The sequence below is a fragment of the Pteropus alecto genome, unplaced genomic scaffold (genome assembly GCF_000325575.1).
Source record: "Pteropus alecto unplaced genomic scaffold, ASM32557v1 scaffold45, whole genome shotgun sequence".
Taxonomy (NCBI): Eukaryota; Metazoa; Chordata; class Mammalia; order Chiroptera; family Pteropodidae; genus Pteropus; species Pteropus alecto.
The window spans coordinates 19,619,089-19,632,498 of NW_006442491.1; the positions used below are offsets into that span (position 1 = coordinate 19,619,089).

The 13,410-nt window shown below is 50.0% G+C and overlaps 2 pseudogenes; one reads left to right on the plus strand and one right to left on the minus strand.

Annotated features, from left to right (window-relative positions):
• LOC102893780 overlaps window positions 1-1,702 on the minus strand; it is a 5,458-nt pseudogene extending 3,756 nt beyond the window's left edge.
• A 7,261-nt stretch (window positions 1,703-8,963) lies between these two features.
• On the plus strand, window positions 8,964-9,082 carry LOC112471108 (annotated as a pseudogene).
• Window positions 9,083-13,410: the final 4,328 nt, after the last annotated feature.

A 13,410-nucleotide genomic window follows, 5' to 3' on the forward strand; every position in this document is an offset into this window, starting at 1 on the left:
GAGAGAGAGAGAGTCAAAATAGGAGAATGAAAAAAATAGAGAGAGAATGGCTAAATAATTAATAGAATATGATATAACCATTAAATAACTTTAAAGAAGATTTTAATGCTGTGAGAAAGTATTCACAATATAATGTAATTTGGAGGGATAAGTCAGCTATAGAGTATGATTACAATTAAAAACGTACATATATACATATGTATGATCCTTATAGAAAAATAAGACTGAAGAGAAATACAACAAAATAGCAACTACAATTACCTCCGGGCAGTGGGATGACAGATGATTTTCATTTTTTCCTTTCTACCTTTCTGTAGTTTCCAGATTTTACAATGAATGTGAATTGGTTTTATAATTACACATAAAACAAAAGAGCAGAGTAGGGGGCTGCCCTTGCCCAAGTTCATCTCCCCCTCCACACAGAGCTAGGCGGCCACAGGACCTGCTGGCCAGCCCAGCCCTGGCCATAGCTTAGGGACGCTGGCCAGGGCACTGGAGGCCAAAGGCATCTGGCAAGGGATTCAATAGCCATCTCTGCCCAAGGAAGAACCAGTAAGGGGACATTGTCCTCTCAGAGGCCAGAGCCACCGGAAAGATCAATTGCCAGCTGTACATTTCCTGGCTGGGGACACTGGGCGATGATCCTCTTGAGGGCTGAGATCAGAACATTCGTGATCTACTGTATGACAGAAGCCAACTTCTGTGTTCCTTGCATTTCTTTTGGAGCTTCTGAGTGTAGCAAGAGGCTTAGAGGAGAGCTGGCCTTTGTCACCCTCTCACTATGGGCCTCGGGCGGGTTCTCGGCTTCCCCATGTGGGACTGGAGCGCCTGGTCCACCTGCTCTCCCAACCCCGACCTTCCAGGCTTCTCCTAACCTGAGAGGTGGTGGCTCAGGAGTGCTGGCTTCCGTCCTAGAAAAGCCATCCGAGGCCATTCAGGACCAGTGTTTGGAGAAGGACAGAACCCAGCATTCACCCTTCGTGGTTACTGTGGTCCAGGAGGAATCCACCCCTGCCTTTGGCCAGTACCTGCTGCGGCCCCACCCTGTTCTCACCCAGGGAATGGACCCCCTGCTGTCCAGAGCCAGCGTGGAGTCGGGAGGGTTCCAGAACAGCGCCCTCACTTCTTTCCGGTGGAGATCCCAGCTGTCCCTCCTGATCCTGGACGCTTTTGCTGTCCTCCTGGGCTCTTTTAGCAGTCAGGTCACTCAATGGCTCACTCTGAGCTTGCAGTCAATTGAAACCCACAGGCCGTTTTCATGTAAATAGTGGTATCTCCTCCTTTTCCTGCCAAAGTTGGGGTGCTCAGCGTAAAACCGGAGAACGAGGTGACGACTTCGCGGTCCTCCTGCAGCGGGGACCTCTTACTCAGGAACGGGGGCCTTGCATTCCTTCTTTCCCCATTGGGGCCAGTGTCCTGCAGAGGTAGTTGACAGCAAGGAGGGGTTGCTGGTCACAAGGACTTAAGGAAGGATGGCTTGAGCACCTATGTGTCCCGGCGCCATGCCCCATTGATGCGGGACACATAGCCCTCCCTCTGGTCCTCACCAACCCTAGGCAGGGAGCCGATCCTCTTCTAGAGTGGAGCTGAATGATTTGCCAAGGTCACCATGTGGTGAGCAGCAGGGCACACCCTGGTGTGCTTCAGCGAAGTCCAAGTCCACCTTGGCTGCACTGGCGTTCCCCGAGGGCCTGGCACGCATAGCAACTGACTCAGGCTGCCAAATCCATTCTCATGATGAAGTCTGGGGGGGTGCCACACCCCTGGCTTTACAGACACAGCTAAACCTAAAGCCCCTCTCTTAGAGCCTGAGTGTTCTGCTCAGAGCCATTGATCACTATTCCCGCTTCAGCTAAACCCTGGCCAGAAACAAGTGGAGCCTTCTGGCTTAAGATCCCTTCCCATGGATTCAGGCTGAGGAATATGGGCCAGTCCCCATTCTTCCCTCCGCCGGGGCCTCTGACTGTGTGCCCTTCCCTGTCAGCCTAGAGCCAGCACGCCAAGCGCGGAGCACTTGTGGGGGTGAGGGCCTCCACTCCACTGGGGAAGAAAGGGTACAAACATGCAAATGGTCGGTAGGGTTCTTGGTGATCGTGCTATGGGAGACACAGCTACAGGGGGCAACTGAAGGGGGATGGTGAGAAGAGCTGTGGGAAGAGGGATATGAGGTCCTGCCTGAGGCTGGGAAGGGCTTGGTGGCTCAGGAACTGAAGGAAAGCCGGTGTGCCCGGAACCGCGCTATCCAAGGGAGATAGAATGCAAGCCACACATGGGATTAACAATTTTCTAGTAGCCACGATAAAAAAGTAAAAAAATACAGATGAGATTAATTTTAATACTCTATCTTATTTCATCCAATATATCTAAAATATTATCATTTCGGCACGTAAGCAATGTAAAATTATTAACGAGATATTTTAAACCCTCTTTTTTGGTACTACGGCTTTAAGATCAGTGTGTATTTTATATGGACAAGCACATCTCAATTCAGACTGGCCTCATTTCAAGGGCTCAGCAGCCCCATATGGCTAGTGGCCACTGGTTGGGACTGTGCAGGGCTACAGCATGGTGAGCAAAGGGGAGGAGGTGTGACGTGCACTGAGAGAGGTGGGCAGGGGTCACCTTGGGTTTTATTCCAAGCTGGGAAAGCTTTAAGCAGGGACGTGATGTGATTGATTGCTGTCTTTAGAGGCTAACTCTGGTGCCACTTGGAATGCTTCAAAGCAGGTGATATTGGCTGCCCAGAGCAATGCCCAGGTGAGGGCCAAAGGTGACCTGGATGGACCCTGTTGAGGGCGGCCGGCCACGGTGGAGCTGCAGGGAACACTGAAGGTCGTGGAGGGGCAGCGCGCCGGTGAGACAGGCCTTGCCTTTTTTCCTGCTTTCCTTCCCTGCCCCCACTCTGCCAAAATTCCTCCCAAGTCATCCTGTCTCGACAGTTGCCTTCCTTCTAGGAAGAGATCTGCATGGCTGCTGCTTAACAAAGCCTACGGGAACTCAACCAGAAACATCTTGCCGAGGGCCTAGAATCGAAACGGCTGCCACTTTCCGTATCTCATAGAATCACTGTATCATTTTTTTTTGCATCTGAACAAGAGAATAATAGATCTTCTAGATGCTCAGTGTCATAGGATGATTAGGTGGTCTCTGGGGCCAGCCTGCCTGACTTTGAATCCCTGCTGCCTCTCTAACTAGTTGTGTGACCTTGGACAGGACACTTAACCTCTCTGGGCTTCTGTTTCCTCATCTGTGTACCAGAGGCATTAATAATCTCTGGGAGCGACTGGGAGGAGTAAATGGGTTTATACCTAGAAAGGTGCTTAGAGCAGTGCCTGACACTTAGGAGGCAGTCATTACATGTTATCTATTGTTATTGTTGTTAACAGATGAAATAATTAAAGCCTGGGGACAGGAAGGGACCTGTCCAATGTCACACAGCAAACCTGACACACAGTAGTAAGCAGAATCTAAATTTTCTAATTTCTGTCTCTTACACGGAGACACCTCTCAGTTGAAATCACTGGTTATTTCTTCCTTCAGACATTACCATGTTCTCTCCGTGTGCCAGGTACCGGGCCGGCAGCTTGGGGAGACACTAAGATGGAATAAGCCTCACTAAGAAGAATTCAATCTGGTTTCTCAACCACTCTGAGCAGCAAGGGGAGGAAGGTTTTATTTGGAGCAGGCAGAGAGACACATGCCGATAACAGGGCCGTCAAAACGGTGCTGGCCTGAGAACTGGGAGACCCCAGGCTGGGCCCACTGCTGCCTGAGCTGCTTTGTGATGTGGGAAAAGGACTTTACCTCTCTGATCTCAGCGCCCCTGACTGCATGGAAGTGAGCAAATATCAACTGAGCACATACTCTGTGGGACCTCAGACTCCAAAGTGCTCACAGTTTGATTGGGATGTGTCCTGCGAGCCCGTGGGCCCTATGGCCCAGACTTTCTGAAACATCCCTGCCTGATCCACTCCCCTCACGAAGCCACGTGTATACTGGACCACGCATCCCCGTTTACAAATATAATTTGTCACTGCAACAAAGTTATGAGACTTGGGTTCACAGGATTTCACAGATAAGTAACGTTGCTAAAGAAACTCTGGGGAACCTGCAAAGGACTACGAATGTGTTAGTTATTCCGCCAAGGAAGGCCCTTAAAACCGAACGACAGACGGTGCTGTGAAAACTGGATATGCACATGCAAAACAATGAAACTGGACCCTTACTTCATACCGTACACAAATATCAGTTCAAAATGGATCCAGTACTTAAAAATAACACCTGAAACTATAAAACGCCTAGAAGAAAACATACGAGAAAAGCTTCATAACATTGGTCTTGGCAATGATTTCCTAGGAATGACACCAAAAGCACAGGCAACAAAAGCAAAACAGACGAGTGGGATGACATCAAACCAAAAAGCTTCTACATAGCAGAAATCAATCAATCAATCAACAAAATAAAAACGCAACCTACAGAATGGGAGAAAATATTTACAAATCATATCTGATAAGGGATTACTATGCAAAATATTTAAGGAACTCTTATCACTCAACAGCAAAAACAAAAACCAAATAACCTGATTTAAAACATCATCAAAGAACCTGAAAAGACATTTCTCCAAAGAAGACCTACAAACGGCCAACGAGTACATGAAAAGTTGGCTTAACATACTTAATCATCAGGGAAATGCCAATCAAAACTACGACAAATCACGTCACATGTGTTAGAATAGCTATTACCAAAAAGACAACAATTAACAAGCACTGGAGAGTATGGAGAACACTTGTGCGCTGTTGTTGGCAATGTAGATGGTATATAGGGAAAACGGTATGAAGTTTCTTCAAAAAAAAAAAAATTAAAAATAGAACTCCCATACGATCTAGCATTCCCACTTCTAGCTATTTATCTAAAAGAACTGAAATCAGAATCTCAGGATCGCAAAGAGGTAGCTATACTCCCATGCTCATTGCGGCGTTGTTCACAGTAGCCGAGAGGGGGAAACAACCTACATGTCCATCGTTGGATGAATGGATAAAGAAAATGTGGTATATACACAAAATGGAATGTTATTCGGCCACGAAAAAGGAAATTCTGACATATGCTAAAACAGGGGTGAACCCTGAGCACATTATGCTAAGTAAAAAAAGGGCAGAAGGAGAATACCGAAGGAGTCCTCTTATAGGAAGTGTCTAAACTAGTCAGACTCATAGAAACAGGAAGTAAAATAGTTGTCACAAGGGGCTGGAGAGAGGTGGAAATGGGGAGTTGTAATTTAATAGGTATAGAGTTTCAGTTATACAGATAAAAAAGTTCTAGGCGTCTGCTGTACAAAATTGTACGTTTAGTTAACAAGACTGTACCACACACTTAAAATTTTGTTAAGAGGGCAGATTTCATGTCACATGTTTTTTACCACACACACAAAAGTATCCTTTGGAAAGGACATTAAAACACCAAAAATTAGGAAGGCCATCATCACAGAATCAAGAATAGTCCTTCAAATTAAATAGCTTTAGTTTTGTGGGGAATATTAACCACAGGGTGTGTCTTTATCTCTTGCTCGCTTTCTCTTTCCTCTTCTCTAAGTTTTCATCACATGAGGCCTTGTCCTTGGAAGTCCAGGGTAGATAGCCATGGACTCTTCCTCCTCTGACTACCTCTCCTCCCTCCCCTTCTTCCCCCAAGTCCATAGTATTTTGCATACACAGTTCCAGAAAACTGCTTCTCTCACGGACTTGTCCTGGCTCTGCTGTCTTCTCACTAGGCAATGAGCTCCAGAGAGCTGGGTATGTCCCACCCTTCTGTACCCCCAGTCTAACCAGAACTAGTGCTATAGAGCCAGCCTAGTACATATTGTTCAGTGGAAAATGAGTTCTGAGACGTGGGGAGGCCCATGGAGCCTGGGCATTGGGCCTGGGAGACCCAGAAGAATTTGAGAAGGAGAAAAATGGAAACAGCAAAACACAACAGGGCTGAAAAGGAGTGTCCATTAGAAGCCCCACACCACCGCCCAGCCGCAAGACCCCTCTGTAGTGTGAGACAGGAATCTCTCTGTCCCACCTCACAGCTTGGGGGTAGGATGGAGAGAAGAAGTAGGGAGGGAGCTGGGGAGAAGTTCTGGAAAGATTTTCTCCTGATAGGACCAGGGCTGGGACAAAGGACAGGAAGAGGCTAAGCTGGGCTCTCAGAACCAGGGACAAGCTGGGAGTTAGGAGGCCCGCAGCCTCTCCTGGGACGGTACAGTTGCCCCCCTCCCATTCCCCTCAGCACTAGCCCAAGATGTCTCAGCCCTGCCAGCCAACCACAGGGAGAGCAAAGGGAGGAAGTGGCCGGCTTCAGACCTAGCTGCCGGAGGTGGGCTCAACGGCCACACACTCCCCACATCTGGGGAACCCCAGCCACCACAGATCCTGTGGGCCCAGAGGCCCAAGTAGGGACTGTGAGGAACAGGGAGACTTAGCCACTTCAAAAACACGCAGTGATCTTTCTGCTCCATCTTTCAGTCAGCCACTCCCACGGTCACCTGTACTCTCAGGATATAGACAGACGCTATGCTTGGCCAATTGCAGGCGTACACACACCCCTACCACTGCCCTGCACTCATCTGTACCTCTTGCCCCGGCCACCTGGTTCCATTTGCAATTACACATTTATTTGTGAGATTCTTCAACTGCATAGGGACACATTTGCTTTGCTCATTGTGGTGTCCCCAACACAAAGAGGAGACCCGGGCCACAGCAGCCGCTCAGAGCTGTTTGTTGGTAGAATGACTGAAGAAGCTGGAGAGGGGGCTGAGAAAGTGGGGGCAGCAAGGGTTTGGGAATCAGACAGGTTTGGGGAGCGAAGCCGGCTGAGACCTACTAGCTGTGTGACCTCGGGCAGGTCACTGCCTGGCAAGCCTTTCCCAGCAGGTGTCTCTTCCTGCGTGGTCAGCTCAGCAGTAGATGGGTCTGACCACTCTCCCCTCTATGAGTGCAAAGCAGGTTCTAAGCTCTTTAGAGAAGAATGGCTCCTTGTCGTGTTGTGTTTTGTTTTGTTTTGTTTTGTGTTTTTAACCCAGCCTTTTCATTTTATGGAAAGGACACTGCAGAGAAGTGATCCTTCCAGTCTCATCTTGGCATTTATGTTTTAAAAAGCCACAAAGGAAGCGCAAATTGGTGCAAATTTTTTGGAAAGAGGCTTCGATGCAACCTGCCTACATGTACAATGCTCGTGTCCACAAATCCAGCCCTTTTCTTCTAGGATTTTTTTCCTACAGAAAATACGTTGTATTTCGGTTTCTTAGTTTGCTACTCAGGAAAAAAGTACAATGCATTGTTTTAAATAGGGGGAGGGGGTGGGAACAAGCGGAAAACATTCAGTACTTTTAGAACCAACCACTAGGAGGCACCTTTAGGTCAGGGCCACCGTCAGGTTAGCCCAGAGTACCTGGATTTAAATGACAAAAACAGATGACATTTACCTAGCCCTTCTCAAAGGACCTGCCAGTCTTTTATTTCATCTCTCTTGAGGCTTTTGTTATAGACAATACCTACATGTTTCGCATCCTCGCTGCCCATTCTCACAATGTCCCTTACCAAAAAAAAAGGCAATTCTAACTCTTATTAAATTCGCATATTGTTCTACGGGGCTCACTTCTGTTCAGTTCTTCATCTCTCAGAGCTCCTTGGAACTTGACTCACACAAGGTCTTTTGTGGGCTTCATGACCAACGGATGCCATAAATCTTATTACTCCTATGAACGGGTGGGGAAACTGAGGCCCTCCACAGCCAAGGCCATAAAAAGGCATTGGCGGAAATGAGAGAACCTGGGGTCCCAAAGTAAATGAATTAAGCCCTAACCTCGGCCTTTGACCTCAGGCTCTGAGTGTTCTCAGGCCTCTAACCTCTTCTGGGCCTCCTCTGCTCCGCACTTTCACCTATTTCCATGTTTCTAAATGCAATCTCTCCGTCCCATTTCCTGCGAGCCTGCCACTTATCCTTTTCCCCGGGGCCCCTGTCTGTGTATCCTGTGGCTATCTCGGCTTGGCGCCCTCCAGGTGGGCCAGTCTGCCCTCTACCCACACGGACCACAGTGTCTCCACCTCAAGGAGTCCAGGCAAGTGTTCCTCACCTCCACGGGAGGGACCTAGAGGACGTCATCAGTCAACGGGTTCCTTCCTACCCTATATCCTCTGCTAAAAGCCCAAGCATGGCATGGCCAGGACAGTGACGCTCAGAGCAGAGCAGGGGCTTGCCTAAAGCTAGTTAATGGTGAGGACCCACAGCTTGTCCTGACAATCAGTCCGACTCCCAACCCAGTGACAGGCAGTGGGGCCCTCTCCTCACAGGACCCAATCTCCCACGAGACACTTATGTTTCTAGGTTTTCCTCCTGCCCCCACTCTCCCGAAGGCCTGGTGTGCTCCCTGCAGCACCTTTCCTGCCGGTCCAGGCCGGGCTGCTCCGATGCGAGGACAGACACTGCATTCACTTTGAAATCACATCGTGCATCAGCGCGAACCCCGAGATGCATGGGGACACTCTGGGTACTGGGATGCTTCTCTCTGGGCCTTGGTCCCCAGTCTGGAGGACCAACATGCCCTTCTCGGCTCAGGCGTGCTGCACTTTTCCCTTCTTTATTGGCGAGAGACTTAGATGTAACCTGCCCACATGTAAAATGCTTTTCATTTAGCTATTCTTTCAAGGAGGAGAAAAGAATAAAAAAGAATCCTTTTCCTGGCTTCCTGGCTATTTACAATGACAGTTCATGAGGAACCGGGTTTTGAGCTGACAAAACTGCATTCTTGAAGGGGCGAGACGTGGATGGGAAGAAGGGATAAAAGAAAGAGGCTGTGACAGGCTCTAGTCTGCTCTCCTGCCTTCCTCCCTCCTCGCCCCTCATGGAGTGACAGGAAGGCCTTTTGACAACACAATTCTGGTCCTGGTGTTGTTGCCTCATTTAAAATTCTTCCGGCTTTAGTCTACGGCCCTGCCACCCTGAACACGCCCGATCTCATCTAATCTCGGAAGCTAAGCAGGGTCGGGACTGGTTAGTACTTGGATGGGAGACCGCCTGGGCATACCGAGTGCTGTAGACTTTTAAAAAAGTAAATAATGATAGAATTCTTCCAGCCTTCCCAACCTCCAGGAGCAGCACTTGGTGTGAGCAAGGTTCCGTGGGATCTGGTACACCTGTTCATTCATTCACTCATTCATTCAAGAATCATTTATTCAGTGCCAAGTTCTAAATAAAAGGAGTAACATATACGCCTACTGTTGTACCTGATGTCGAGTGTCATAAAGAACGGTGGAGAGTGGAAGGGAAGGCCTCTCAGGAGATGACACCCGTGCTGAGACCTGACACTGGAGGAGTTAGCCTGGGAGGCCACAGGAGGCCAGAGCAGCAGAGGGAGTGACACAGAGGCTGGCAAGACCCAAGGCAAGAGGAGAAGCAGGGGCTGGATCATGCAGGGCTGCCTGACAGATGGGGAAACTGAGGCATAGAACCAGGTGACTCGCATATGGACCTGCAGGTAGTTAGATGTTCCCTTCCTATGTGCCCTCACCCAGGACACCCAGTCCTTTGTTCAAATGGTTCTGAATCACTGGTGTGAGTGACATGTCCAGCTTGTGGTTTCCCAGCGCAGGGGCTACATATGTCCATCTCAGGGGCCCAGTGCATGGCATGTAGCAGGTGCTCAGTAAGCACTATTGAATTGGATCTTGGTGTCTCCAGGATGCAGCCTAGTGCCTGGAAAATGGTAGAGCCTCGGAAAGCGTGTAGCTCGACTAACACTGCCCTAGGCCACACGACTCCCCGAGTGTAACCCAAAAGGCAGAGTCAAGTCTACAGCAGTTGTATCTCAAACCCACAGCCTTTTCTGGCCCTCATTATGACCCGCTGATTAGAAATGCTGGGTCTTGGCTATGCTGAGAGCATCACTTGCCCACAAAGAGCTCTGAACCCAGCTCCTTACATTGACTTCACCTCTAGTTTATATCTGTCTTAAGTGCTGTACTAGCTCAAACCTCAACGGCGGAGGCGGAAGCTTGCAGAGCTGCATTTCAGGGTGCCTTTGGCAATTTCAGGGATATTACTTAGCTGGCCCTCCTATCTATGACATCTGGGCCCGGGGAAGAAAACCTCACCCCTGAGCATATATCCAGCAACCACATATCAAGACCTCCTAGGTTTGGGGCCTTCTAGAAAGCTAAGCTTGGGGAGGCGCAATGAGGAGTGGCTCTGGGCCTCCCTCTGGGCCAGTTTATCAGCTCTCACAGAGAAACAGAAACCACCAGTTCAGGATGTGGCAGGTGTGAGTAGAAGAGGAAGTGCATGATCTGCATCCTGGCTCCTTCTCATGCAGTCTGGCCAACACTCCACTTCTCTTGCTGCTCCAGGGTTTCTGAAATGACCACATCTCCCCCGGGCTCCCAAGAGGGACCTGAGCAGAGGGTGGGGGCAGCGCAGAGTAGTACACTGGGGTTTTGAAGCAGGGGGAGGAGCCCTGCCTCACTTGGTCCACCTGCTAAGGCTTTTGAAACATCCATTCGATGATAAATTAGAGTGTTGGCTGTGGGTGGACAGCTCTAGATACGTAAAGAAGCAAGATACAGTACAAGTGCTCGGATGGATGTCCCATCTGGGTACCGTCAGGGGACAAAGGAGATGGTTGCCTCCATGGGGGGCAGTGTCTAGAATAATACAAGAAGTGGGCTGGGTGAGGTGTAAAGCCAACGACACTAAGCCACCCTAGCAGCGATGGCGGTCACTGACTGGCTCACTGTGGCTTCATGAACTCCTCCAACAGCCCCAGAGTCAGCATTGCTCCCATTTCAGAGACTGGGAAACGGGCACGGAGAGGTGAGTGACTTGTCCACAGGCCCCTCGGCAGTCAGATAGGTCTGAAAGGAGGAAGCCATCATGCCGGTTCCATGGTAACACTGACAGGGGCTTCTAGGACCCAAGTGTGTTTAAACTTGCCACCTTGTTCCCTCTTATTTCTGGCACCACCAGCCACCCTTGCTACTTCAGGCCCCTCTCAGCTAGCAGGGTGGGATCTCTTCCCAGGGGTATGGCACAAAGACCAGGACAAGGGGGCAGGCCTGACTTGGCCTTCAGATAAGACTGGGAGGAGAAGACCTTGACCCAGATGCTCCTCAACAATTAGATTTTCTAGGCCCCCCAGAGGTTGCCTCCTCCCCCTGCTCCAATCACTTGCAGTTGCCTGTAAATTGCTTCCAAGTGTTGATAATTACAGTAGGCCCAATCTAATCAACACCTGAGATGGAGGAAACTGGGTGTCCCAGAACATGTGGCATCCTCATCTCCCCCTGAGCCCTTAGGACAGGCAGAACGTGGGTCATGGACACGTTCTCTGAGGCCTGGGCAGGCCAGTGACTTTCCCAAGGTCACACAGACCCTTCCAGGCAAAGCTGGGCTTAGGGCTTGGCTTCCATTTACCAGCAGCACCTCTCCTGTCCTGAGCTGAGCGAGCCTTGGAGGGCAAGTGGAAGACCCACAGGAAGGTGTTCTGGTAGTGACAGCCAGTCAGGACTCTCAGGCAAGCCAGCATCCAGCTCCCTTCAAAGCTCTGGGCCTCGGCGAGGTGATTTCAGAAGGAAAACATTGACGCTAGCAGAGATCTCAGAAGCAGCTAGTTTAAACCTTTCCTAGTACAGATAGGGTAATGAAAGAGCAGAGAAAGGGCGCGATTTGCCCAAGATCATGCAGCAGGTAGACTCAAGCTCCCACCCCCTCACCCCACACATCTCTTCTGGCACGTAGTAAGAGGAGCTCCTGCTCCAAATTCACCTTCTTCACAGGCTTCCTCTCCAACAGGCAGGGGAGGAAGCGTAAGGAATGGCTTCAGGATTGGGCAGACTGAAACCTCACTCTCCTACTTAACTGCTATGTAACTTTGAGCTGATGAATTCCCTTCTCTGAGCCTGTTTCCTCATCTATAAAATGGGGGAAATAATAACTGCTTCTAACATGATTGTAAGAATTCGATGAAATAACCTCTACACGGTGGAAAGCTTCTCCTGGGGAGAATGACAGGCCTTCCCAATGCCTAGTAGGTAGTCAGGCATTCATTCCATAGATTCGCTTCCCCTCTGCCTCTCTGATGGCAAATACACCCAAGCTCAGAGACGCACATCTTCTGCCCAGGCTTGGAGACAGGCTTGAAAATCCTCCCATGCTGGCCACAGCACAAGGCTTCTCTCCGGAATGGTTTCTCTGTCCTGGGGGAGATGACAGAGGCAGCACGGGAATTCTCTGGGGAGAGAGCTCCCAGGGGCCGGTGCATGGATGGAGAAGGCAGAATCCCTTCTCACTTCTGCCTCCCTGGTTCCTGAGAGCTCAGCCCCGCTCCCCAAGAGCCTCCTGGCTGCAGAGGCAGTGGGGGAGGAGGGGGTGCGGCAGGGGTTCTTGGAAAGCAGCCTTCACCCCCTCCCACAGACACAGGTCTGCTGAAGGCAGTGTCAGCATGAGGCCATGAGGCCGTGAGGTGCAGTGGAGCTGAAAGCTGCTGACAGCAGGCCTCTGAGGAGGAGCACGGTGGGGAGTAGCAGGGAGAAGAAAAAGAAAGAGAAGGAGAGAGGCTGGATGGGTCCTGCTCTCTCCCCTACAGCCCACCCTGGACAAGCCGAGAAAAGCTCTGGGGGAGAAAAACCGCCAAAGATGCACAGTTGCCCTCCCCACCAAGCTGGAGGCCCTTCCTTCCCTGAGCCGGCTGCCCCAGGCAGATTAGTATTCTATTCCGGAAAAGCAGGCCCCACACACCAGCCCACGAGAGGCTGCCAGCTGAGTCAGCCTCTCTACCTGTCAGGAAATCATTCATAAAATATGACACCTTCCTAGCACCCCGCTCTCAGCCTCACCCCAACCCCTGTCCCCAGCCAGCTACATAAGCACATCGCCTGCAGCCCCCTTCCTCCTGCCTCTCCCCCAGCCACTTGACACTTTTCTTCTGGGATAAAGACGGATGAGACCACCGTGAAATAAGGCCGGCTCAGCCTCTGTAAATCAGTATTTACTGGTTGCCTGCCCTGGGGACAACAGCAGAGTCAAGAAGAGCAACGACTTCACTCAATTATGAACAAATGTCAGCGACAAGGCTTCCAAAAGGTTTTCACTGTCACAGCCATGCCAGTGGTGGACACTTTATCTTCAGTTTATGTATGGATAGCTAGAGGGTCCCAAGATACCTCGCTGGGCATAGGTCACTGGGCCAATTCTTTCATAAAGGAAAACAGAGGTCCAGAGAGGGAAAGTGACTTGCCTCTGGTCACATATGAGTTCAAACTTGAAGCCCATGCCCCTGAAATGTAGATGATATTCCATTCTGTTTACACCCTCCATCCCTTAAACCCTGATATTCTCTTTTACCTAGGAGATAAAATGCAGGTTGCTCTCCTGCTG